This window comes from Sylvia atricapilla, chromosome 2 (genome assembly GCF_009819655.1).
Source record: "Sylvia atricapilla isolate bSylAtr1 chromosome 2, bSylAtr1.pri, whole genome shotgun sequence".
Taxonomy (NCBI): Eukaryota; Metazoa; Chordata; class Aves; order Passeriformes; family Sylviidae; genus Sylvia; species Sylvia atricapilla.
The window spans coordinates 67,803,896-67,830,967 of NC_089141.1; the positions used below are offsets into that span (position 1 = coordinate 67,803,896).

At 34.9% G+C, this 27,072-nt stretch overlaps 1 long non-coding RNA gene across 3 annotated transcripts in view; it reads right to left on the bottom strand.

The window, feature by feature from the left end:
• The window catches only part of LOC136357834 (uncharacterized), a 732,797-nt gene that overhangs the window by 334,317 nt on the left and 371,408 nt on the right, over window positions 1-27,072 (bottom strand). The window contains exon 3 of one of the 3 annotated variants that reach the window (XR_010742962.1): window positions 24,088-24,160. This is a non-coding gene — a long non-coding RNA (uncharacterized lncRNA). Of the gene's footprint in view, window positions 1-24,075; window positions 24,171-27,072 lie in introns of all 3 variants that reach the window. The other 2 variants (XR_010742963.1, XR_010742964.1) reach the window with 2 other exon arrangements.

A 27,072-nucleotide genomic window follows, 5' to 3' on the forward strand; every position in this document is an offset into this window, starting at 1 on the left:
CCTAGCAGACAAAAATATTGCTGCTGAATGAAATGTAAAAGTGTCAGCTGTTTCACAGTTCTATGAAGTCCTTTAAGTTTTTTAAGGTCTGTAGAACTATTTTTTAGTCTAAGTGTTGTCACTAAAAATGTTCATTCTTTTTCATGTGTCAGGTGCAGTTATGTCATTTTATATTCCTATTTTGTCCTTTAACCAGGACCTAAATTAGATGAAGTATGGCTTTGTAACTTTTTTCCCTTTGACTTTTTTTTTCTGGTTAATATCTCAGGAATTTGTTTTTGAATTATTTCAATATACTTTTTGCTTTGAAAGTCATAGACAAAACTGCTATTTTAAAAGATTGGGGTACCCTGTTTTGTTCTTTTCTTTCAGTAGAGCTTAATCCGTTTTAAAGAAATGAGGATGAAAGAGAAACAAAATAGCATTTTCTCAGGTGAAAATTAATATACTGGAAGTTAGGTAGCTCTTTAGCTTCCACAGCCATTCTGAGAACTGGTTGCACAGTGTACTTCAAGAATTGTTTCCAAGTTGTACGGTGAGTCGTATCTTGTAGGTAAAATTCTCTCCGTTGCGCCCAGTATCACAAGAGAAGTGTTGATGTACATTTTAGCTTTTCATCAGTGAAAAGATTCTCATTTGTTTCTGCCCTTTAGAACATGTTATCACAGTGCTATCACAGTGCTGGCACTGGATATAGGTAACGGTAGGATGTGGGAGCAATTAAAATTCCAAGTTATACTGTTACATAGTGACAGAAACAAAACCCAGAAACATAATGCACCCATAGTGTAATGCTGTAACTGAAAACCAGAAAGCATCAAAACCTCTATTCCACTTCTGGGCATTCTAGGGTATAATTCTTACAACATTATCTGTGCTGTAGTATTATGCTGGCTGTTACACTGAGGAATAGTTTCCCCTGGGCTAGGCTGGAAAATATGCATATGAAGACATGGAAACTGCTAAGATGTCATGTTGGTGAACTATGGTCTAAAAAGGAAGAAACATTTCACGTAGTTTCAAAGGAAGAAAACCTGTATAGGTGAGCTGGAAATGTTGATGGGAATGCACAGACAGCACACAAGATCAGTATCAACAAAGTTTGGTATGCTCAGAGCAAAACAGTGGCAAGGCTATGAAAATTTAACATCTAGTTTGCAAATTGGATGAGAAATATAATTTCCTCTTGTTATTCTAGGCTAATGGATACCAAATGAATAAGTAGCCTAAAACACATTCTCATAATACAGATTTTTTGTTTAATCATACTTTTGAAACATCCTGTGAGCAATCTGGAATCATTTGTTGTACATAATTATCAATATATCTGCACTTACTGAAAAATCTCGTGTTTAGTACACAAAATAGGAAACAAAGGCAAATGAAAACATTTATTGATGTAGGTTTCTTTTATAAGAAATTCAGAGAGAGACTACTCTGTGCTGAAGTCAGTTCAAAAATTAGATAAATTAATTTTGTGTGTAATTTATTGAGCTTCGTGTACCATATATGAATTTCATGATAATCAAATTCTGTTAGAATGTATCTGATAAAATATAGATGACTAAACACTTCAGAAATCAATTCCTTTCATTCTAATGCACATATCTAAAATAGCTCAACAAAATCATTCCTTAAGTGTGTGTATTTCTTCCACTGCCTGTAAAGATTTTTTGACATAATAACTGGATCACACAGAGTAAATTTTAGTTGTCTAAAGTTAGGTGGGATAAATCTAACACTCCTCCCCTCCCTACTTGGATACTACAACTGAGCTTTTGAATTTGGATGGCTCTAAAGATCCACCCATGCTCTACCTTTTTCATTCTCATTTGGGCAGGAATTCCTTTATATTTACTGAAGAAGGAGAAGGAAGAGAAGAAGGAGAAGGAGAAGGAGAAGGAGAAGGAGAAGGAGAAGGAGAAGGAGAAGGAGAAGGAGAAGGAGAAGGAGAAGGAGGAAGAGTAAAATGAAAGTTTGTAATAATTTGTTAATAAAAATTAATAATATATAATATTTAACTGTCATATACTCAAATAGTTCTAGTAGTTTATATTTCTCATTTTAACAAAAATAAAATATGTACTATGTCATAAAGTATGTAAAATGTCATACAAAAATAATGTACGCAAAAGACAAAATAATTTCTTGAATATTGTTGTTTTCAGTTACACAACTTGAAAACATAACCACAACCATCAGTGCATTACAAAACTGGCATACAGTGAATCCTTTAAAGGGCAAAAATTTAATCCAATGTATGTAATGTTTTTCTAGTTATATAGTAACCATGAATCAAAATCTTCCTTTACAGTACATTGGTTTACTTGTCAACTTAGATTTCTGCCTTTTGTCTCCTTTATCAAATGGGGAGACTTATTACATCTCAGCATAGCCATAACATACACTGAAAAAATTTGCTTTTTTACTTTGGGGATTGGGCCCGCACTTCAAATCACTACACAATGAAGGGATTATACATTAAAAAGGACTGTATGCAATCAAGAAGAAATTTAAATTAATCATGAATAGAACTGGTTTTATGGAAATAATTTGACCTGACAGTTCAAGGTCTGATCAGCACATCGCAGAGATTAAAAATACTTTTGACTTGAACAGACAGAGTCCCAGAGAGTCACTGCAGCCTGAAATACTTTAGGAAAGCTAGTGTGTACAGATCACACAATGTCAATGTTTCTCTTAGTGCTTCCATTCCATTAGGAACCAATGCAGGACTCTTTTAACTTCCGAGAAAGCTTCCAATATCATGCTGTCCTGGTCAACGCTGAAACAACAGAGATTACAAGACATCAAACTACAATTTTTTATCCCATGTTCTGTGTGTATAAAACAAGGAGTCAGCTTCCCTTTGAAGTACTAATTGACTGTCTGTACCAATCAGCACCTAATCCCTTTCCTGAATGCATTTAGGTCTCCACAGTAACTGAGCTGGCCTTCTCTGGGGTCTAGGCTGGAAAGCACTTACAGTAAATGTGCAGTATGCAAAGGGAGTTATTGATCTCAGCCTAAGAAAACCTTCCTAAAAGCAACTAAATCTCATAATTCACGATTAAGTCCAACAGCAAGAAGATACAAGCTAGAAGAATTCAGAGGCACTACAATAAAAATTAGCGGCAAAAAGGAGACATCTGATATTTTCTTTCATTTCATTTTTTTCCTCTGCTCCTTTAACACAGATTATCCAGGAACAGCGGACATCAGAGATTTCCTGATTGTTCTGGGTCCTTACAAATAAGGCTGGAGATAAAATCAAAAAGAATTTGCTTGATATTTTCAGGTACAGCTTCAATGACTACCTTGCTCATTACAAGAATTGTTAGTACAAGAAATTACAGATGCATTTTACCCATTGCTGGGAGCACAAGCCACACATAAGTGATCATTTAGAGCTGATAGCCCAGAGCCTAGCCAGGCAGCTGAAGTAATTTGCGCTTATTTGATTGCAATCTCTGGCCCTCCCATGAAATAGAGATCAGGAAGGAGCCCACTTGGAATGTCAGTTTGCAATATGCAAAAGAAGAATGAAAATGACATAGTAAAGGGAATTTGAGGGAAATTCTCCAGCAAGTATACTCTCTGTTAATTAGAAGAGAAAAATGCCACAGATGACAGTAAAGAATCAAAACCACAGGACTTCAGGTGTCCCATGAAAACCAGCCATTCATGTAGGAAGCACTCTTATGAGTAGAAAAAGTTTAGACCTAATGAATACTGACTATTCAGAGAATGTTTTCTCTTCTTTGAGGGGGGCCATAGAAGCATTTATATTTTAGAAGTGTGATAAGGTTTTTATTCTGCAAAAGCTTTTTGGAAGAATTAATTCTTCCTCAAAAGGAAAAAATCTGGTTAGTATTAATTCCCAGCAGATAGTATTTATGCTCAGTACTTATCTCCTTACCTAAAATAGCAACACAATATTCTGTGTGTTCTTTATGCTATGTATTGTTAAATTATTAATCTTTCAGATTGAAAGATTTAAGACAGGAAGGTTTTATTTTCTTTCACATAGGACATGGAATACAGTCGTATTTTCTTAAGAGGAAGAAGAACTGCTCCACTGTCTCTGGTAAACAATAGCTTGGATTAAAATAGAATTTTTTAAATATACAATGGAATTTCCAGTAGAATGCCTACCTTTGTTAGACTTCAGAGTCCAACAGTTGACATGGTTGGCTAAGAAATTTTCCTGGTAAATACAGTCATCATTTATTGTAGACTGAAAATTTCTGCAATTGCTCACAGCTTTGAGTGCCTCTGTTTTGAGGTTATCTCCCTTGCTATACCATAGGGAAAAATTCAGTTATTAGGAAACAATGTTTCTTAGAAAAAACATTCAAGTAGTCCCCTTTCAAATATCTTTTCCAGCTTTTGTTTATACAGCCACAAAATTCACTTAAATGTTAACTGAAATAAGAAATTTTCTTCCTCTTAGGCATTTATTTTAAAGAGCTATATCATGGTTTCCAAGGACTTATTTATTTATTATTATTTTTTGTCTTTATATAAAGTTCTTAAAGGGGAATTTGATTTGCTGGTCTCTTGGGTGGTCATTTAAAACAGAGCTCTTCATATTGACTAGACTTGCCATAAAGACAGGCCATTGTAGCTCTGTAACAAGGAGGTCAAGACAGAGGGGACTGTAGAAAAATAAACAAATCAAGCAAAGAAAACAAGGCCACTTGTGCTCTAGCTGCTTACACCTTAGCAGTTTTTCCCCCTCTGCTTATCACTGAGCAGCACTAATCCATGTGGGTCTTTCTTCCCCTTTCAGGAACAATCTAAACTCTCTGTTTAGAAAACCTGAAGCCTAAAGCCTAAAACCTATCCCTGGCTGTCATGTCCACCTTGCCCTGACCCTGACCTTGTGCTATGGCTCTACTCACAGTTGTTAGTTTAGGAGAATTTGGAACCAGTCCTCTTTTGACAGAAGACGTTTAATCTGTAGAAGGAAAAAACAGATGAAACCATTAAGGACTAGACGAGTAGATCTACAGATCTACTGTCATTATCTCATTCATTCTAATTGTCAGAATTTTGATATTTCTAACTGACTTTTCTGATAGCTCTGGCTTTGTCAATGAGATGATGCCTCTGCTCTCAGCAAAGCATGAGAGGGGAGGACTGACCAAATCTGTGCTCGAACAATGCGTATTTCTGATTCCTCCCCTGTCCTATGCCTATGAAAGAACAGCATTTGAAGAGTCCTCACCTTTTACATCTGCCCTTATCCTTCAGGGGCCCTAATTGATTTTATTTCTCTGGACAAAGACAAGGAGGGAAACCACTTTCAACTCAGATTCTTACATATAAATTAAGTCTAGATTGATAGTTCTGGGATGAACTGAATACAAGACCACCTTCATATTTTCTATGTCATAATCCTTGACATAAGGATTTTTTATCAAATTTATTTAACTAGAAATCTTGTAAAAGGAGAGGGAGAAATTCTGATAACAACACTAGAAAGTGTATGGCACTGTCCTGACTCACAAGACAGACTACCAAAATGACATTATGGATAAAAGAGTAGAGGGATCTATAAAAAGGAACAGTTCACAGATTAGAATGGGTCTAAGGTTAGTCACAAGAGAGCTGGGCTTTAGGCATTGAATCACATCTTGTAATATGAAGGATATGAATGAGTATAAATAAAATTGAGATAAAATAATTAAAGTAAAATTGAAGAAAATCAGACTTAAGAGTATTTATTTAGGAATTTATCTTATAACTGTTAGGTTAAGTGAAAAATAATATCTTACAATGAGAACTGCCCACTATTATTTGTTTCCTTGAATAGTGTCCTTAATGGTTTATCTAGGATTAAGGTACTGCTAACAAGTGGTAAGGGGTAACAGTCAGTTTCTGATAGTCACAGCATGGCTCATATGTATTATAGCTTAGTATTTTACTTCTTCATAGCAAGCAAGTAATCAAAAATATTTCACAAAGTTGTTTTCATTTCTACTTCTTTGACTATTGTGTGATTTTCTCCTTCACTCACACTCAAAAAAGTCAGTTCATCACTACTCAAAGTGTACCTGAATTTGGTTTCACTGAGTAGCATAATAGCTACAAATTCCTCATTATTTGGCTTGAAAAAGTGCTTGTCTTCCCTGTGCCAGAGGAAGAAGACCTGTATTTATTATTAATAATTTTCTGTATGTTACTAATCTTAGTTTGAATCAGAAAACCTGACTTCCTGTGAAAGCATTAAGAATTATGTGAAGGGTTCACTAATGGATGCTTTATAAAATATCATTGGTAATTTACAGGCTTTAGGAATGCACCCATAACCCTTCCAGGAAATATGCCAAATATTATCTATGAGAACTGCTAAATATTTTATCAACAAGAAATAATTTAAGTCACCAAATGGATTCCAGCTTTTGGTGTCATCTTGGGTCACTGTGAGTCTGGCATACACTGACTGTATTGGTCCTCAGATCCTCAGGAGGTAAAGTCTGAGTCAGTCCTAGAGACCACTCAGCCAAGAAGAAACTATGCATGTTGGGATATTCAGAAGATATTAGAACATTAAATGATGCTTGGCAAAGGGAGACATTACCTCTCTGGTAGGTTTAGAGAAAGATCAAGGAGTTGGAGGAGGCAGTTAGAGCCTCAGGTAGTCCCATACAGGAGAGACAGTAAGCATATTCCACATGATCTGTGACTTATTTTTGGTCTCCTTCTCCAAATTTTCTGAGCAACACTGATGTGACAGATGGCCTTTGCATATTATTCCCCTTCAGGGTGGTGGAGGTAGTTGTAAAGTAGTAGGCAGTAATTCAGCTGATAATCAGGCAAGTCAACCTCTTTGGAAAGGCACTATATGAAAACCATGTGGTGTGAATGATCAGCTCAGGGTATTGCTGTGAGCCAGGCTGAGCTCTGAAGCTGTGCCTAGGCTGCTCTCAGGGAACACAGTGCAAAGGAGGTAGGAAATGCATTTCTTATCTCACATGCTGCTGTACTCTTATGCATCATATATGACTTTTTTTTATATAATTTTATTTTTTCTTTATTTTTGCTTAGAAAGAAATCTTTTTCTGAAGGAAATATCCATCATTACATTATATATATATATCAACAGGTTTTGCATTCCTTCTGGTGTTATCATGCTCTTTCATCAGCTAACCAGCCAATTTACACCACCACAGCCTTCCTGTTACAGATAGAAGGAAGGACTTGATGCAACCTAAAACCCTAACTCACTCATTACCCAACAGAGGGTCACTCTGTTATAGTAGTAAACCAAATGAATATAAAAGCATTTTAATGGAAACCTTCCCTGCAGCTGGAGAACATCATTCTGTTTGAAGAATTTCTGGTAAACAGGCATTTTCCAAAACATAAACATTTGGGTTTTAAATGAATATTTATTCTGTTTCACTCTACATTTATTTGTAAAAAGGAAATGTCTATATAAATAGATGATTAAAATCTAGAGTGTATATTACCAAAGAGGGATTGTAGCTTATTCCTGATCCCTGTAGGAGAGAAAACTTTCTGAACCTCTGATGGTCAAAGGAAACAAAATACTGAAAGCTACTTGCAGCACATTTAGAGTGGAAGAGTGCACTGTTGCATGTTCAGAGCTTTGAGTACTTCTGACTTTTTATGGTGCATAGGACACAAGTATTATCACAAAGCAACAGCCAGAATAATTTGTAAAGCTGAAAAGCTCGTGTGTGGTCAGAGATGGCTTGGGGACTAGCATGTAAAGAAAGAGAAAGGAAAAAAAATCTTCCTTGCATATTACTCGAAGCCCTTAGTATTGCTCATGAACTCCTGAAATATAAAAACAGGAGCTAACCCCATTCAGTCAACTCCATTCAGCAAGTTAACCCACATTTAGCATCAGTTAACTACATGAACGGTCTCACAGAATGCTTTTAAATTTGTTTGCAGTGTTCCTCTCTTTAAATATTGGATGGCAGTTTGATGCTTTAACTGAAAAAAAGCCAAAATTTTTACTCACTTCTGGCCTTTGTGCAGTGGAGGGAATTGCCAATGGTGAGGAGACCTGAGCTGATCATTGAACTGAAACTCTTGTTGTCAGTGTGCTAACCAAAAAATTCTGATCCGCACTTCCAAGTCTCTACTTTTGCTTTTCTCAAGTCAGCCTAACTTTAAAAATAAAGCTTTCTTCTGTAAATCTTCTTTCAGATAGTTTGAAAACAGCAGAATAGCCTTTTGTCATCATAAATAGCTATATATTCTATTAGATCAAAAATCTGTGCTTGTATAATCACACAGTTGGCCAGAAGGTGTCAGTTAGCCAAGGTCAGTATTGACATATTTCTGAGAGACATGCTTACATCTGGGCTGTGATGACTTTGAATTACTCTGCATATTTTTTTGAGGATAAAATTTGTTCTTACATGCAAGCTCATCATAGAATCTAAGAGGAGAATCTGTGACATTCAGATTTCCACCTCCTCTGACCTCCACCCTATCCATTTACAACATCAGGTACACACACAAACATGAACCAAATACAAATTTTCCTCAAAACATACACTTACAGTGAACTTTCCAAGAGGACACGTAAGCTATCAAAATAATGAGGTGACTATTGTTTTTAGAGAGTAGGTATTCTGACTTTGTGTTAATTTCTTCCTGTTGCTCCTTTAGGCTTAATTGCCAGAGTGTGACTATTTGTAATCACCTGAATTGCAGGTTAATCTAATAAGAAGATCCTGTCCAGCTCTGTATGACTCCTGTCTAATTCCCCTTGTTGAAGTTTCCATAACCCCCTTGAAAGAGCTCAGGAATGGTACTCAATACCACATGTAGAGTTTTTCAGAAGTTATTTTCAGATTCAAATAAAACAAACAGTTCCTATAAGATTAAAATACCTTGGAAGAATGGAGTTTTCAAAAAAAAAAATTGTTTTGTAGGGGTCTGCAAATTGCTGAAGAAATAATTCAGAATATTATCTTGCTTTATTGCACTGTATTTTGCAAAATAAATGGGATTAGGGGTGGACTCAGAACAGCATTTTTCCTTGATCCTTTTTTTTTTTTTTTTTTTTGTATAAACATATTTAACATGTTTGACTTGAATGGCCTTTTTATGTTAATGGTTCAGAGGCTTTACAGGAATGTTAGCAGGAAGGTATCACTATTGGATTCTGTGGTTATTTTCTTTATATCCACTAAATTGCAGTACTCTTAAATTGTAATAGACAGAATAATATCTGAAAAATTTCTTTGTTCAGTGCTCCAATCTTGCTTCTCGCTCATTCTTAGCTGCTTTCTGGGAAACCATTTAAAAACAAACTAAGCCCATAATGACCCCTAGAAGGGTAAATGACACTTAAAGTCAAAATGTTCTAAATACAAAGACATGTTTCTCTGAATGCTTAGCTGTTTAAGCCCTTACCCATGTGGTTAACCTTTGTCCACCTGTGTGTTTCACCATAATATTTTGAATTATGTTCATCTTTGCTGAAATAATAAAAATTATTCCTTTCCTTGTGAAGTGATCATCCTGCTGAATACTGCTTTAGAAATTGATTTTATATGTATGCATATATATTCATGTGTTAATAGATACAAGCTTGCAACAACAAGTGGTATCACTAGATTTCATATATATATATATATATATATTTAAACTCAGAAATCAAGGGATCATGGGACAGAAAAAATTGAGGTAAATCTAGGAGGTAGCACTACTATTTCATGGGCTATTTCCCAGCTTCCATCTACAAAAGTCAAAGCAGAAGAAATTATGCTTTTCTTAAAAAGGGAAGTGAACAGCTCCCTTAAATCCACCTTTCACGTTATTATAATTTTTAATTCTAACATATTAGAGACTACATCTGTGTTTTTAAGAAAAAAAAATAGCTGGGAAATAATCTTAAGCACCTGCCTGGTTACTGACCTTAAAGTATTCTCTCCTTGTTTTATTCCAAACAAGTAAAACCCTCTGCCCTGCTCTTATCTGGCAGGGAGTAGCTTTTGGCTGTGTGTATGTAACACAGTTGGTGTCACCTGCTCTGAGGGTCAGGAGTCAGCTTCTTTTACTCAGTGGCAGAAAGGCAGGTATGGTATATACGACAGAGGTATAGGGGATACAGAGTAATGACTGGGACTCTCAAGGTCTTTAACACACAGTAGAGAGTCCTCATTAGTCTAATTTATAATATAGATAAAAGTTAACCAGTTGATACAGACTGAGGAACAGGATATAATATTCAGACAGGCAACGATGTTGATGAACCATCTATGTAGAACTGAAAATGTTATTGTCCTTAAGAAAAAAAAATGCTTTAAAGAAGGATTAAGAAGATTTAGATAGTGTTAGACAGTATTCCTGCTATGCCTGAAGAAAAAATATGGAGAGGGATGACTACAATAATAATTTTTCGTACAGCTATTGAAAAGGTGAAAAGCTTTGGAATTATATCGAGAATAAAACTTTACAGGAAGTAACTTTAGGTAACTTTAGTTACTTCCTGTAACTAAATCACAACGTAAATTTAAGAAAGCGCTGAGCAGCAAAGACAAGAAAAGCTCATGACTCTTGATGAGAGAGAGAGAGTGAAGAAAGAGTGTGGAGTAGGAGTGTATTTTATATAGACAAAGAAATGTCTGTTCTGGTAGTGATGGTGAGAGCCTGTCATGAGAGCAGCATTTCTGAGGAGAAAGAAAGCGAGGCATTGAACTTGAGGAAAGGCTCATGTTGAATATGCTGATGAGATTATGTGCTTATAGAGCTGACTAAATTATTAGCCTATTGCTAATTGAGGAAGAAGATAATAGAGAAGTTTTGGCTAATAAATTTGCTTAATAAATTGAGTGTTGTGGTTTTTTTCTAACCAGTGGAGAAAATTTTATTAGAAATTCAGATCATCATTTCAGCCTAACAAAAGTGGAAAAAACCAGATAGATTAATGGCCATTCCAGAAAAGTCAGCTTTATTTTGTGTCTGTGTTTGTTTGCCCAAAGACAAAGTGACGAGTTCTTTGACATCAGTGTGAAAAAAATAAAAGAGCATGCTGAACTAGAATTGAAGAATAAACACATTTATGAATTATAGAATGCACAAAAACCCCAATAAAATATAACCAACTGCTTTCAAACTGGTGGATGAATGAGATAACTAAGAAGTACAAATTTTGCTCTTCAGCTAAACAAAATCATGAGAAATTTCTCATGAGAATTTCAAACCAAGTGCAATTGACAAAAAGCTGTTTTGGAGAAGCTATTGATATTTTATAAATATAAAAACTAGAATTGAAGTGAGTTATCTGTGGTTTGTGGTTTTTTTTCCTGTCAAGTTTGTACTGTTGGATTTTGTGGAAGTGATGCTGCTCCAATAAGTGCTTGTAATGTATGACCAATTTATTTAATATTGAAGGTTCAATTGTTAACTAGATTCCTGTTCAACTTGAAGCATGTATATAATCCTGCTGTCCTCATTAGTAATTTGAACAGTTTTGAATTTTTTAGCAAAACATTTTAAAATATTGATTCATCAGAAACTTTTTTTGTGATGATGAAATTTTCCTCAAGGGTGTTTTCAGTGCTCCAGACTGAAGGTGGAACTGAGACAGCTGATGACATACTGCCATCCTAGACCAGGGCCTGGAGCACACAAGTGCTCCTGAGCTGGTTCCTCCAATGGCTGGTTTAGAATACAGACAGTAAATCTGAATCTTTTTAAGGCTGAGTTATCTCAGACCTAGAGCTCTGGCTACCCTTGGCTGGATCTTCATGTTTTTCTCTGCAAATTATAATTTTCTTGGAGCCTGTCCACCAAGAATTAATACAGCTTGCCTTAGCCGTGCATACCTTTTTGATTGGTATGTCATATGTATATTTGAACACCTTGTTATGCATTCTCATCACATTAGTGTTTTATTTGATAAGAAAGGGAGCATTTAATGCTAACAGTCTTTAAACATTTCATCGATCAGCTTTTTGATACTTAACTAAGGAACATTTTCCATATGGCTTCAGTTTATAAGCAGTTTTTCAAGCACCTGAAGATGTGTCTGTCAATATTCCATTGTCTAAACTACTTAGAAGAATTGATGTAGCATCAAATGGCTTCTTCAAGTTCAAATGTTGACTACACCTGCTGTTTTACATTTGACAATTTAGCAGTTTCTAATTCCTAAAAATGGTCAATTGAATTTTAGTCTGACTTCTTGAAAATATTTTATTACCTATCATTAGCTATTTTAACTCCACTCTGCATGATTCTTGTATTTGACTTGATTTTTCTGCTTAGTTTTTTAGTAAATCATTCAATTTCAAATAATTTTCAGAAAAGGATTTCAATATATTACTTTGTTACTCATTGTCTCAACGTTTATGAGACTTCCTTTACTTCTTTTTGGCTCAGGGAAAATGGCATAGCTGGATTTATTTGGCTTTATCCATATTAAGATGTACTGTTGTCTTGGTGAAACTTTGCTGTCCTAAATACATTTTATTAATGGAAATGTCTAAAACTTCAACAGTGCTTTTTACCAGCAATTACATTTCTTAAGATTAGACAAGTATCTGAACACAGAATTTGACAAGTCGTGTCTTGGACATAGGCATTCAAAGAAAATTTCACTATGACTAGTTTGTTTCTCCTAGATTTCCTATTGAACTTTTTTTCCGATTGAACAGACCCAAATTCCTCAATCTCTATGTATCTAAATAATCCAACATCTATTCCTTTAGAAAAAGTAGAAATGTTTTTGGAAAAAAGATAATTCTTGAAGTTAAAAAGGTCCTATATTAAGAAGTAGAGGTCCTTTCTTAATGATCTTTTTATGAGGTCTGTTTTCATTCACTGTACCGATTAGATGTTTCAGTACTCTGCATTTTTGTGCTGCTCTTTAATAAAAGTACTACAGGTTTTACCGCATTTAATTAAAAAAATAAAAAGAGAAAAAAGAAGAAAATAAGCCAAGCACAAATCATTTTACAGAAGCACATTCAGACCTTGCTTTTGTTTTTGCAGCAGAAGCAATCTGTCTGAAATATAATGAATCACTTCCTTCACCTGCATGTCCCTGTGCATAGCTGTGTGTGCTCATTCTCTTCACACTCTTTCACTAAAGAAACAGATGTTATTTGCTCCAACAGGAAGGAAAAGGTGCTAGCAGGCTCACGGAGACCAGCTGGGTATGTAGAGCTTATTATATCCCTGCAACAGTTTATTCTTCTCAAGACTGACTTATTGCTTTCCACTTCTCCATATACAAAACTTCCTGTGGCCGGAGGACACACACCCCTGCCATCATATATCCACTTAAAGGAGCGCATCACCCAGCTCTAGCTCTTTCCTAGTCTCAGTGTTTTTCTCCTAAGGTACAATCCATTAAAAAAACCAAACCAAAACAAAACCAAAAACAACCCAGGAGACTTCGCAATCACAATTGCAGCATTTACAGCAATTAGGAGCAGTAAATGACTGTGTCTTCTTCTGTAGGTTATTTGGATTCTTATCGCATTTGCAGTCTGAAAGTCTTTGTCAATGATACCTGTGCTTAAGTGTATGTCAGAACACCACAACAAAGCAATCTTCTCCCAGGCAAATTGCTCAGATGGCCAGCAAACTCGTGTTAAAGCTAAACATTCAAGGTGCTCAGAGATGAGAAACAAACCCGAAATTTCAAACCCTGTCACATGGACATAGTAAAATTAAGGAAGCAGTTTCATATTTTGTGAAGACTGAGCTAAATTGACTTTACAAATATTTTAATTTTACCTGGGTGGAAGGAGAGAGATTTTCCCATGTCTAATTCAGAGCTAAATAAAAATGAAAGGACTTTGGTAAAGTTTCTCGTTGAAATTTTACAGTGTCACCCCTTTCCTTAACTTGCATATCTTTGCAATGCTGAGTCAGTCTTTTTTTTTTCTGTCAACAATGAAAGATTTGACAACCTTCCTGAACAGTGCCAAGTCCTGTAATACCTATTCTGTGCTGCCAATAACAGAAGCAAAAGTAAATCTAGTCCAAAATTGCTGGCATACTCCCTGCAAACCAGTGTTTGTGCACAATCTAGGGTGAAAGCCTCATGTGCTGACATCTGGCTATAACCTGATGAAAGCACTGCTCATTGTGAAGGTAGATTGTGTTTCTAAGAACACCCAGAAACCTTATGAATAATAGGAGAACCTAAAACTAAGACATCAAACATATATACATGAAGTTTCTTTTGTATTTTGAGGAATATTGTTGGTATAGAACCTCTCAAATCTTACGTCTTTAAAGCAGTAAAGTAACCTAAAGAGAAATTGGAATGAGAAGTTGATGCAGTTAATCATATGCACAGATTGTGTTTCCAGGGACACCTTCCACTAGACCAGGTTGCTCAAAGCAGTTTTGATTTAGTGAAATTACAGAGACCATTAAAAAAAAATCAATTTGGTACAGTACAAGGGTTCCCCTATCATGCAGTGCGTGGATCTAAACTCTATTCAGTTGCTGTTGGAGGGGAGGGGGGTGTCCTAGCGTGCTTTGTATTGACAGAATATCAAAGTAGACCAGAGGAATGATAATAAGAGGAAGTCAAATGTTCCTGGAAAAAGAGCAGGTGGAAACAAAAAGAAAAGTGTTTAGAAGCTAAATTATAATTTTCTCGAATTATTTCCACTCAGTGTAAGAACAGATGTAAAACACATGGCTTACAGGATGAGCATTTTGCCAGGACAAAAAAAGTAAAAAAACAAAAGTAGGAAAAGAAGAATAAAAACATTACTAACTAGAAAAATATGATAAATTATTGGGATTGTGTTGGACTGGAGACTGGGTCTGTGTTTCTTGCCAAAATCTAGGCTAGGCCTAGTTAGAGGAGGTCATAATTTGAAAAACATAATTATACTACCATATTTACATGGGGCAATGAAATCTTCCAACGGTCAACTGAATAGTCGCTTTCCTTGTGATCTTAATAAAAGAAAAACACCTCACTTTTTATTTGTGTGTCATTTGCCCAGTGAATGCTTCAAAAAAAATCCGGATTTTGACCATCAAGATCTTTGATAATGACAATTTTTTTTTGTAAAATAATCAAGATATTGACTCCTGCATGACCCAAACCCTCCTTTAACATGTGGATGTCATCATCTCAGTTGCCGTTCTTCAGAGGTTCCTTGGGTGTTAGACTTCTGGGAACAGTATAGCACAACAAAAACATTTTTTTCTTGAGTGAAACCAGTGGCAATTTGATTTCAAGCCAGGTGAAACGTTGCTTAGCATTGTGACATTGTTCCTGAAAATTTCATACTGCCTTGGACAATATTATAAAAGGTATTTTGGCTGGTAATACCAAACTGGTACACTAGCCAAGATATGTTGCATCTAGGAGGACATCTCCATCAATAGTAAAAATATGATTATATTTTTGTGGTGGATTTATGCATCCATATGATTTTTACATCTTCATTAAAAAAACAAACAAACAAAACAAACAAAAAACCCCCCAAAAAACCCCCCAAAAAACTAGAAAAGACTGAAGGAAATTTAAAAATTATTCTTGTCTCCTCTGTTTATTTGCTATGTTCTATTTTAGATTACTTTCTTATTCATATGGAAGCCACATGAAACTTCAGTAAATGCATCTTATTGTAGGATGTTATATTTACTATTCTTAATTATTTGTGCTAAAAGGGAAAACAACAGAGCTCTTCAGTTAAGGCCTAATACTTCTCCAGCATTAAGAATTTATTTTTCATTCTAGGTTTTCTGGAGCCATTCCCTGCTTCTCAGCTGTGCAGGAAAGACAAGTTGGTTGAAGTCCATAGCATATCTACTAGCTATTCGTGCTGAGAAATTCTGATTTACCTATAATACATGTAACAATGAAGAAAGCAGGGGGAAATTCTCATCTTTTTGTAATATCAGTTTAACTATGTGAAACTGGTTGCAGCTGCATGAAACTGTCTTTATGTGACTCTCTGGTAGCAATGGCTACGGTAAAGACATTGGAAGTTTTTAAGCACTGTACCTTGTGAGGTCATGACAACATCTGAAAAGAAAATAGAACAAAACATACAAATAACAGGAAGCAAATTGCTTCAGTTCACAGAAGGAACTTAAAAATAAGCTAGTTTTCATTTACAGAATGAGAAAGAAAATCAGTTGTCCATTCTAGGAATATCCTCATTGCCACAAACTCTTATTGTCTTTTGTAGGCAGAGGTAGAGTATTGAGTTTTGACAGCAAAATATTAATTGGTTTGCAGCAGAATTTTAAAGCAAATTTCCTCATATAGTTTGCTAAATATTATTATAAATACTTTCAGCAGAACCCCTCAAAAACACAAAGATCTCTTGCAATCCACAGTGGTCAATGGACAAGAGTCATATGAAGTAAATCAGAGCAGAGAAAGGCTGATGCAGGTGGATGTGTTTCCACCAGATAGTGGATTACCTTCTCTAGAAACTATGTCTGATCCATGCTGTGGGTAAGAACGGACTCAATCAAAGATATGGACCACATGACTTTTCACATACTTTTCTTTTTCTATAATTTTTTTTATTTTCATTAGTTCCAAGGATTAGTTAGTTCCTTAGTTCAAAAGGAAGGCTACATGGAGAGGAAACTAAAACATATAAAAGTTTGGGTGTTGCTTCTAAGAATTTATAGAGCTGAGCTACAAAATGACCTATCAAAGAAAAAACAAAGAGCCAGGAGCATCAGTGTGGGGTTTGGGACAACCAGCCTGCTGAGGGACAAAATCTAAGCTTAAGAGCAGGAGAAGAAGTGTGAAGAAAAGTATGTTTAAACCAAATTTACTCGTGGACTTAAGTGTTTTTTTTTTCAAATTGTAGAAATCAAGATTCATGGTGTGTTGTCTGCTTGTTTGAGATATGTGTGCAATCATTAAACATTATGGTTAGTAATTCTATTTATTATAGTGGATATTCATGTAATGAGAATACTGTAAATATTTTCAGGGGAACAAATCTTTCATACACTTCCACAATTAAGTTTAGAAACATCTGACATCCAGAGACGACACAGTTGCACTTTTTGTCTCAATGCATTTTTCCTTTCTTACTATCCAAAATATTTATTTCTAGTAGTTTTAATGTCTTGGTTTCAAATCCCATCTTCCACAAATATTTTTTTAGTAACTTGAATAATAAAAAAAAAACCAAAAAAACAACAACAAAAAAAAACAGCGAAGAGACAAGGGATGTACTTTTAAATTTCTTTTATTACAGAAATATACAGAAATAAGAGACATAGTCAGTACTTACTCTGAAAGACAAAATCAGAATATTTAGCAATCTTTGAGATAGGGAAGCTCAAAAGAAAAGGTGAATAATAAATAGCAAACAATGGGAAGTATATAAGCTTTTAAGTCAATACACATTTGTTCGCAGACATTTCTAAAACTCTATTCTCAAGCTTAGAAAAGAGGTTTAATTTGAGTTTTTAAATATCAGAATCAAATTATAATGCTAAATTGATAACTGACAAAGGCATATTTCTTTATTTTACAATGCTGTTTTACAATTGAACTCCTTTTTGTAATAGTTAAAGCAGTTATGATGCCAATGATGGTTTAAAATTAATAAAATTTTGAAGGAAATGGCTAGTTTAGCAGCATAAAATATTTAACAGTGGTTCAGTATAAAAACTTAAAGCAGAGAATAATTATATCTCCACTTGAAGAATCAAGAACTTCCTCTTATTTCTCATTTTGTCACTTATAGAAGTTTCTAGTATCTCTCATTTAGATGGAGTGCCTGACCTGCTGATAGCTAGGTTTTTATAGATGTTGCTAAATTTACATTTATATTCTAAACCAGGAATTATCTCTTTTTTATGTTCATGTTAATCTGCTCGTCCTATATAGCCTTGGTGAACTGTACCAAACTTTTCCGGGTGGGGATCTGGCCCTTTTTGGCAGGGCTATATAATAAAATTTTTGTGCAACTTTCACCCAGATTCGTAAAACCTGGTAATGTCTTGCACAGAAAAACAAAAGCTTTGCTATCCTATTTGGAAATTATTATGGAGCAAAAAATGCAAGATCTGATTTAAAGTAACTCCTGAGTTCGTGGCCTCATATGATTGGTTGATTTGCAAGGTTCAAAGGTAGGAAATAAGAAATCATTTGCATTAGAGGAGGACATTCTACTTATCTGTAGCATAGGGTCAAATGAGGCCTTGCTTTTTATCCTGACAGAAATGAAACAAGTGAAGTAATAATTTTTTTGATAAAGAACATCACTGTGGAGGATGAATAGAATCTGGAATTTATTTCATTGTCCTTTGCCAATAGTACATCCGTTAACTATGGGAAGCACATTTTTATGCTCCAAAGACTAAAAGCATTCTAACCAAAACCAGCTGCCAACCAGTTGCAAATCACATCTTTCATAACTACGCTAATTCAGCTTGAAATCCTGGTGACTTCTTTCTGAAGTATTTGACTTTAAAATAAATGTCTATTTTATTCAGCAAAACAGAAATACATTGTGTTGTTGCAAAACCGATGAGCCTACTGAAACATTTGCTACATCTCCAGTTTGTAATAGGACATTGTGTTGCCATGTTGAGTTCTCATGACCACATCAAATCTGCCTTCTTGGGTATGGCCCAACTTTCCTCAGCATGATGAGTTGAATGCAAGGTCTATTTTCTCTTCAGAGAGTTTAATGGCTTGGGGCTATGGTTTTCAGAAGGGGGCTATGACAAAAAGAAACTGTCTATGAAAAAGATATGCTACGGTGTAAAAGGTGGTTGGTTATCCCAAATTTTAAGATAAGTTCCCAGAGGAACAAAGGGCTACTGTACTTCTCACTAGAGCCTATGAACTATCTCTTCCAATTTAAACACATATCATTCAGGGTGTACTGCAAAATAAGATACAAAAAAAGACAGATATTCTAATACTTTGGTAATACAGGAAGTACAGGAACACATAAAAAAGTAATTTAATGACTCCTGAAAAAATGACTGGCTTTGAGATGACACATAGAATTTGAGCAGAGAAAAAAAAAAAAAAAAAAAAAAGAAGCTTATTTGAAAAATATGTGTCTTGAGATTTCCAAACCATTCAAGATTGGTCTAACTCCACAGCCACGAGAGTTGATTGAATACCCTCTTAACTTGTAACTCCACTGGCATCATCTGGAATATTTTTAACAGAGGTCATTAACAACAGATTCATATTTCAAAAAATCTGCAGTTTTGTAATTTTTAGTAGTTTTGAAAAGAAGAAATCAAATTATTTTGATATTCTCAGCAACAAATGGAATCACACTCTGTGGTCAAATTTGGAGAGCATTCTGAGCTTATTCTTAATCTCTTCCAGTAATAAGTAGCAAAAATTAGATATACTCTTTCTGATATCTTAAGAAATTAAGGAAAGAAAAAGTAAAAGATAAGAAGCATTGCTCAATTCCATTTCTATTCTATAAAGTGTATTTTAAAGGGAGATTTGGCTCTCAATAGTCATATTATTTTTTCATTAATTAGATAGATGAAGAAAGCAATTGGAAATACACCTTCAAATATTTTCATCTCTTACCCTGAAAGCATATGCTTTGATTTATATGAAAACATAATACCTCATGCAAAAATCCTACTATTAACTTTTTTTTTTAGTTTGTTTAATTAAACTTTCATTCTCCTCAAAGTGCTTTAAAACAATCACACTGGAAATGGTAAAACTCCACTTAAAATAATAGGAGAATTTGCTGGGGTTTTTTTCAGAAACCTTCTTGGATTTGACATAGCAAACACTGAACTGGAGTCAGTAAGTCTGGCTGGATTCAGGCTGAGTTGTTTCTGCTCCGTGTTGTCCATGGAATTGTACAGCACCTGCATTGTTGGTAAGACACATTATTCAAATTCATTGACATTTTGGATAATGGACACCTAGCTTTACTTTCTTTGAGATACATTATATGTTAGAAGCATGAGTCACTCTTTCTTCACAGAATCATAGAATGGTTTGGGTTTGAAATCATTCGGGTTGGGAGCAACCTTTAAAGACCATCTAGACCAATCCAAGTGCTAAAGGTAGGGATACCTTTCATTACAACAAGTTGCTTAAAGCCTCATTCAACCTGGTCTTGAGCACTTGTAATGATGCATCCACAACTTACCTAGGCAAGTTGTTCCAACCTCTTATTTCCCTCATCATCAAATATTTCTTTCTTATATCCAGTATAAACCTACCTTCTTTCAATGAGAAGCACTATTCCTTGTTCTCTCAGTACTGATAGAACTATCCTCATCTACAGAAATTAGTATCAGAATGAGTATGGTGATCTGTACATTTCTATTTCTCTGATAAGAAATAGAACAGCTATTTCCTTTCTGCTGCCAGATCATGCCTGGATATTTCTTCTTTCCTACCTCCTTATCTAGTCTTCTGCTGAAATATGGATTTTTTTCTCTGGGTTTTCTGAGACTAATTTTTCTACTTCCTGTTTTCTGCTTGAATGCTTGATTTTTTAAAAAAATATTTTTGGTTCTTTTCTCTTGAAAAAGGGTACCAGACACTGTATATATCTGACTTATTCTCCCTCATCCTCAACTCAGTCTTGATTAGGAGAACATAAAATGGGACATAGTCCAAAAAAGTGCATCTGGTATATTTTTTAATATTGGCTCAGCTATTTAACCAGAAGTGGAAGAATGGAAGGATTGAAGCCATCTGGCAGAAGCAGTATGAGGAGATACTGCTGTTTTATTTTTTTAATGGCTCCCTCTCAGGTTTTCAAACCACTTCATTTAAGTTACTCTTGCAGCTGTGGCTAGATCTTTGGCTTCTTGTCTCGTTACAGCATCGTAAAGGAAGTACAAAATCATTAATTATGAAGTCACACTAATATTTTATTTTATTTTTTTATTTTTATAACCTCATTTCATATCTAGTTGCATCCAATTGTATGCAGGGAATGATACTATTATCTTATATATGACTATTTTATTGGACATAGTTTTCATCTTAATGAAATCTTAATTGTGGACATTATTGAAATCTAAAATATAGACCAGAATAAGTTTAATATGAACTAAATATTTAAAGATAATTATCTTTAAAGTAAATTATTAAAATGTTTGTTACTTCTGTATACCAGAAACAGGGAAATTTTGTTACTAAAATTTACTTCTGCACTGACTTGATTGTATTCATTAACTGAATGATTTCAACCAGCAGTAGAATTAGTAGGGCAAGTAGAGTGACGTTCAGCTACTGTGTCAAAGAAAATGAGGTTCAGCTTTTGCTTTTACTAAGACCTGTAAAACATTGCAGTCAACAGAATTCCACTGACTTAGTGTTAGTCTAAATTAATAACAGCTCCTGGAGTCTACTCTTTTTGTGGAGGATCAGCTAACAAAATATTCTGCCTAACCTAGAAGTGTTCCTACTGAAATTGATTGTGGTGTTGGAAGAGTGTGGGTAGGATTTATTGCAATGCATTACTTTAGATAAAATTTTGAGTTTCCTAAATAGGATGTTGTCTCACTTGGGACACAGCACTGATGTTATCGAGATATCCAAGCTTAGGCAACAAAAATATTGGAAATAGAAATATCTCTGCCCTTCCAGAAGAGAAGATGGTAGCCCAACAACATATCCAAAAGTGTCTGTGGCAACATTAGATTCTTATGCCTGAAGTAATCCAAATCAATTTCCCTGTCCTGGTGAAGGCAGGCTCATCTTCACTGAAGGATTCGTCTGAGACAAAGATGATCCTGCCTCCCTGCACTGAGAGGGGGTGGAACCATAAGGAGTACCTTGGTCAAGATGGACAACTCTGAAACACCTGAAGCTAAGCAACATCATTCTTATTTTAATTGACTTAACATCTCTTAGTAGTAGTAGGCATAGGTAAACAGTACCGAGATAAAATGATGCATTTAGCACTTTTTTTTTTTCCAATTAGAAATATGTTTTGATCCAAAGTATGACTAAAATTAATAACACCCTTATATTAATGTAAGCAAGGGTCATCAGGGTCTTATATTAAGGGTAGGAGAAAAGTAGAAATATCATTCAGACAAAAAATCTCTTTTGTTGTCTTCAATTTACTTTAAAAAAAAGCAGCTTCACAGATCTTTCATCATTCATATTGAGGCCAATGTTGCCTTTGCTGTCTATTTTTTTGGGAGAATGATCTAATCTCATTTTTTGCAGGAAATATAAAGATAGTTAGTAATTTAAAGCTATGTAACATATACCTAGCAAAATTGCATTAGAAAAAGTAGAAAGAAACTTCTATAACTTAAAGCACAGATAGTTCTTGCAGGTCATCTGGCAAAACACCTGAACTAAGAAAAAAAAGTAGGAAAGAAAGAAAACACCAAAAAAAGAGACACAGAAAGAGAAAGGAAGGCCTGTTTTTAATCTCCATGCCTGTCATTTATGTCTTTCACACAAAAAGTATGGGACACAGGTGGCTGAATGTCAAAGATCATACCCTGTCTGCATGCTTCATAAGGAATGGGACAAATATTTGAAACAGGCTGGAGGAACAGAAAAATCACAAGAAATGGGTGCATTTTTAGTGAACCAGGTCAAAGGTTGCAGTGCTTTTGGTGTTTTACAAATGTTTGACACATTAAATGCCCAACTCCCGTGGTAAGCAAATAAGCCATGCAAGTAAGAGTACTCATAAGAAATAAAACTTCATTCAGTGTCCTTATTGTGAGGGATCAGGGTCAACTGCCTATGTAGCACATGTATGCTCTCTCAGTACACATGTACACTCCTGAACTATGTTGGATTTTGGAAAACACATATTAAAATAATTTGGTAATGGTAAGTTAACACCCTGGTAAAGGATTAAAAAAAGGATCTCAAAATGGATTAATTAAATCTCAAAAAGTATAAATCTCAAGAAGTAGGCAGATAGGATACTTTGATATCATTATCAAAGAAGAGGATAATTTTATTATCTCCTATATACATATTTGGTTCTTGGATAATTTTCTTGAGTAAAAGTCTATTTAATGCCATTTCTGTTTTGCATTGCAATGGAAATAAGTAAGAATATGGAGTCTGAAAGACCACAAAGTTGAAAGGCATCATAGTCCACAGATCTATAGCAATATTATTCAAATTATTTCTTGTTTGTGTTCAAGGCCACAATGTTCCTTGTTCCCAGCAGTCATCAGTCTGACAGGTAAGGTAAAATGCTGTGATTGTTTGCAATAACATATTTTCACAGAGTGGCAACACAAAAAGTTCTTAGTAGGCCCATGAGAGTATTGTAAATGCACTTGAGGATCAATGAACTATAAACAATGAAATAAAATATTTGTATAAGTATTGATCCTTACGTACACCTGTATTGTGGCAAAATATCATTCCAGAAGAGTTTGTCTGAGTGTCATTACAGTGTCTCTGGGAGTTTTTGTTTGTCCTTGTTGGGTCTTTCTTCCCTTTGGCAATTTCTCAGGGTAGAAAGCATCTATTTTTCTTGGTGATTTTTTCTGCATGAATGACTATTAGAATTATCTTGTCAAGAATCCACACTGTTTTACATCTTCCAAGTCTATGGTTCTTACTTTTAAAATGCTTCTCAAAGTAAGTTTTTTAATTTGTTCTCTGTCCCTGAAGATTTCCTTAGGTAAGTGGGAACGGGATCAGGACTGGACAGCATTATATGCTATCACAGAAAAAGTGTGATTTGAGCCCAGATTTGACTATGGCTATGGAATACTTTCATTCCATTATTGAAGATTTTAGTTTATTTTCCTAAGGAAGCAAAGTTTCCGAGGTCGTACTTCCTCTCTTTATTTTTTATTCTCTTGATCTGTCTCATTCTGTTCTTTCATCCTTAAATCAAGCAAATTCTAACATATTTCTGTCAAATTGCACATAAGGGAATGGTGTCAGACAAAGATGTTTCTTTAAGTAATATAGGGCTACAGTGATGAAAAAAGATATTAGACGTGTTGATGTCTGTGGGTTGTTGCTTGCTGCAGCTAAGTCTCCCTGTATTGACTACCAGAGAAGCCAGGAAGAGCAAATTTCCCCATAAAGTTTCAATCAAAGCTTGCAGTCAACCATAAGAAGCAAAACCATAGAAAATCAGCCTCCCTGAGCGATGATGTTCAAAGAACTTCTTGTGTCACTAAAAATTATTGTGTTTATATTTTTTTTTTTATTTTTTTTTTTTTTTTTTTTTTTTTTTTTTTTTTTTTTTTCCTTTGTTAGGCTTTGCAATAGGGGTTTTTTATCAGGGCTTAATTTGACCAAGTTACAATGAAAGATAACTTGTTTTTCAACTTTCTCTGAATTACTTAATGCATTTCTGCAGCATTTTTCTCCCTAGAAACATAGTTTTTGGATTCATGTTTTGAGTACTGAAAATTCTGAAAACTTTTTAAGCAGCAAGAGAAATCAGAATGAATTCTCTCTATAATTTCAATACGTTCTTCATGTCAGAGAAATCCCATGCTTATGTCTATGCTATGTGGAAAATTGTAAATCAAATAAGTTTAACCTTAAAAATATACTCCAGATATTATTTCAAGATGATGTCAAATTTTGCAGCTGTCACTGACAACTTTTTCAAGAAGGAGAGTTGTTTCAGAAAGAGCAAAGGCTTGTGAAGCAGCAAGTTTCAAAATCTGGTAACTGGCTACTGAGAAAAGATGAATAAGACTTACTATAGTAGAGAAGACTGTATAACTGCTTATCATTTTTGCTCCATATCCTACCTGTTGATTGAAATGCACAGAACTAATTTTTTTTTTTTTTAGCTACAGACTTTACAAAAGGGAAAATGCATGTTCACACTACCCAGAACAGCAGGTTGGGCACATCTTACTGAATGTTTGTGTTTTGATATGTCTATATGTTCATGCATATGGGATTTGCGCATATATATATATATATACATATATATATATATATATGACTTTTATGTGCATGAACTACATGAAATTTCAAAATAATTAAACAGATCACAAAGAAACTTAAAGGTATCTACCTTACTGAAGTCTCCTTTTTAGAGCATACATTGTGGTTTTATTTGGGAAAAAACTACGCGTTCTGTTCCTTCTCGTGATTTCGCCTCTGCATGTGCATAAGGGTTAGATTTCTGCACTGGGTGGATGAATAGGTTATGTTACATTTGAGTGTAAAATTTTTGATAAAAGCAGTGCAAAGCTCTAACATTTCCTCTTCTTTTCAGAAATATTTGCTGCTTCATTTCAAGGACTGACATGGAATGACTGACTCATTGAGTCTCAAACCCAGGTGTGAAAAAGTAAGATTTGACAGGTGCCTCTCCCTGTTTCCACATTGTTTGTGCTCTGGATAGGCCACATACAGCCCCTCAGAAGGTAGTAGCCACACACCAGACCTACTCGCAGAGAGCTGCTCCTAACAAGTATTCTGCTTGGCTTAGCTGAGTAGCTTCCTGCCTAAGTGAACTGCAAAATCAGCTTTACATTTGACAGCAGAATAGCACCTTTTAACAAGCTAGAAATGCTGGGTAATCACATGCAACATCTAGGCTGAACAGCAGTTTCCATGCCTTTGGCTGTTGGAAAGCCGTGTTCTCCTCATTGCTTGTGGTGCAGATGTGGTCAGAGCATGCTACATCTGTCTCTTGGCATGCTTCCTTGGGTCTTCTTTTTGTTGAAAGGGGCAAGAGAAGCTGTGATATGTACCTTGAACTCTCTCCAGTTTGAAGCTGGGTTATGTAAAATGAAGTTACAGTGGCCATTTGAACTCAGAAGTTTGGAAATGTTCTGTTTCATGCTTTAGTTCAACCTCACTATCCCTCCTTCCTTCCTGGTTTGCTTTTCCTGAGCAGCTGATCTGCGACCAGGTTTACCTACTTTTACAGGTAGAAGGACATCCTGCCAGTCCTGGAGACAGAATAGCAACTTGATGGGCCATGACATATTTTTATATTCTGCTAAAAACTTGTGGGAAATGCTGTAGCTGGGAAAATTAGACATGTATTCCGTGCAATAGAATTTTAAGACAGCTTTGTGTGAAAGATTTGAAAGATACGTACTTGTTGAGGCAAACCTTCTGCTAGGTGATTGTTTCACCCTGAAAGTAACTTCCAAAAATTATATTTCAAATTAAAACCCTTCCACACAGTTTAATTCTCCGTAAATCTCTAGATCCAAATTTCCTCTCTCTTGCTGCTAGTTTTTATCTCCGAGTTGACACAATATTACAAATTCTAATACACCAAGATTCAAATCAATTTAAACTCAGAAAAATGTCTCCAAGTGAATATAAATGACATACTATAATAACATGCTATGTGATTCTTCAAGCAGAAAGAATGATCACTGATACATAACGCAAGGCAAAAAAGTTACATGCTAAGCTGAAAAAGAGAAATCCAAGAGGACATATCACTCTCGTACTTTAAAGGCTGTGGTCTTTCCTGGATACAGAATTGCAAAAATATATGAAAAAGAGGGCCATGGGAATTCTGTGACATTCACCAAATATAGAGCAGGTGATACTTCCTAAGATAAAACACACCTGTGTGAAAGGTTCTGGTAGAATTCAATGCATTCCCATTTGAAACTATCAATTAAGAGCAAAATGTTTTTCAAATGTGCCATTTTAAGGAGTCTCTCTGTTTTAGGAGTATGTGTTGCTCACATGGAAAGAAGTACTGCCAATATAAACATGTTTTATCTGATATAAAACCCAAAGAGAACATTATTCATATAGACCCCAAATAAATCAGTATTTTTTACATTTACTCCTGAGTTTGAGATATTTTTTTTTTCTTCTGAAATTTTATATGTACCTGTGTGTTTGAAGATATATGCATATACATACATATTTGTGCATATCTGAAAGTAGGGATGATATATTTTTGTACTAATATTTAAAGATAGTGAAAAAAATTTATCCCACCATAACTTGAGAATGGTGCCTTTTGGTCAACTGGTAATAAATCGCAAAATTTTCTTTCTCTTTAACATGCCTACTTTTCAGGTTAAAAGAAACAAAAAATCTATTTGAAAATTATTTAAGCTAAATATCTTGAATACAAAACTGTACAAAAGCTGGACCAAGATTCTTTCTTTAGAGCACCGTAAGAATACATTTAATTTTTTTGAACACTATTAATT